The 1902-nt window shown below is 32.7% G+C and overlaps 1 pseudogene; it reads left to right on the top strand.

The window, feature by feature from the left end:
* Window positions 1–1010: 1010 nt before the first annotated feature.
* On the top strand, window positions 1011–1625 carry LOC113931271 (annotated as a pseudogene).
* Window positions 1626–1902: the final 277 nt, after the last annotated feature.

The following is a 1902-nucleotide window of genomic DNA, read 5'->3' as shown; positions in this document are numbered from 1 at the left end:
ATGTAGCTTCAGTGTTTTTTTTTTTTCCTAATTTTTATCACATTCTAAGTTATGATTGATATGTTGGGCCTCTTATTTTAAACTTCCCAAATAAAAATTACTAAAATGATGTTTCATCAAGCACACATAAACACTTTCTTCAACAATAGTTGGTAATATCTTCAACTACTTTTTTCTTGGGTGAATGAGCATATTTGTATAAAAAAGACAAATATAATAGCTTGCAATTATTTTGAGGATAATATTTTATAAAGTGAAACAAATTATGCTATATGTAATTAATATTATTATGTTAACTAATTGGTCTTTGACATTGGTCTTAGATAATTTTTCACCAAATCACAGATTAACATAGCAATGTTGACATATATATTTCACTTATTATTTAAATGTATTTATTTAATTATATATTGCTTTATTCCAAAACCAGGAAGTTAGATAATTCAAAGATAAATGTGACAATATTTGAATACTTCTTTTTTTTGAATAATACTTCTGTTATAAATGTTTGCTCCTTAAAAAGATGTCCTCCTGAGATCTGAGAATTTTTAAAAGTGGAATTAAGAAAATACTATATACTGTCACAAATTATAACACCCACTGGGAAATGTACAAATGTTTACATAAAGAATCTGGTTAAAAACACTATGCAAAATTTTAAAGCATTTCTGTTGGTAATTTAAAAAATACATAGCCATGGTTAATTTATTCTCCTTAATTTTAATTAGTATGATAAAAATTTGTAAGTTTACCATTTAAGTGGTCATTTCCTATAAATTTATTTGCAGGATATAAACTACTCAGCTCTATAATAAACATTATGTTTTGTATCAGAAAACTATTATCGATATATTATGAACTTGAAAATTTTTTGCTTAAATCCCATTAGAGGACATTCTGCAGATCTTAAGTACTCTATTTTGTACATGCTTGGTGTTTTGCCCATACATTGAATGAAATGGTGTTTTGCTCTTTCTGTCACTATCTTGGTTCTGTGTTTCCTGCACAAAATGCCTGGTGAAGCCATGGAAACTGTCCCTGCTACAGAGCAAGAGTTGCCACAGCACCAGCCTGAGACAGGATCTGGAACAGAATCTGACAGTGATGAATCAGTACCAGAGCTTGAGGAACAGGATTCCACAGAGGCAACCACACAACAAACTCAGCTCACAGCAGCAGCTGAAATTGAAGAAGAACCAGTCAGTAAGGCAAAACAGAGCCAGAGTGAAAAGAAGGCATGGGAGGCTATGTCTAAACTGGATCCTCAACAGGTTATAGGAATATCCTCTCTGTCATCATAAACCAGATGTCTACAATAGCCCAGCTTCAGATACCTACATAGTTATGGGGGGAAGCCAAGATTGAAGATATCTCAGCAAGCACAACTAGTTGCTGCTGAGAAAAGCAAAGTTCAAGCTGAAGCTGTCTCAAACACTCAAGAAAACACACAGACTCCAATTGTAAAAGAGGAGAGTGAAGAGGAAGAGGTTGATGAAACAGGTGCAAAGGTTAAGGACATAGAATTGGTCATGTCACAAGCAAATGTGTCAAGAGCAAAGGTAGTCCAACCCCTGAAGAACAACAGTGATGATATTGTAAATGCTATTATGGAATTAACAATGTAACCATCTGAAAAAGAGGAACTTTTTTTGGTGTTTCAAAAGAATAACTGCAGCTTGGTTTGAAAGTTGTATTGTTTCTATCATTAATAAAGTTATGGCTTCTTAATGGATGAAAAAAAAAAAGAAATTGTCTCTTAAACTTGAAAATGGCTCCTAAGTCATGGTGTTCACATCTACCAGTGGTTTCTGCTACACAAATGGGCTATTAGATTTTGCATTTCCTCAAGAACAGTTTTTCTTATCATATCAGTAGAAACCATCTCAACTACAGTTGAAGTTA

Source organism: Zalophus californianus, chromosome X, assembly GCF_009762305.2.
Source record: "Zalophus californianus isolate mZalCal1 chromosome X, mZalCal1.pri.v2, whole genome shotgun sequence".
NCBI classification, from domain to species: Eukaryota; Metazoa; Chordata; class Mammalia; order Carnivora; family Otariidae; genus Zalophus; species Zalophus californianus.
Note: the sequence above shows the minus strand (reverse complement) of the source record. Positions and strands in the feature narration are given on the sequence as shown.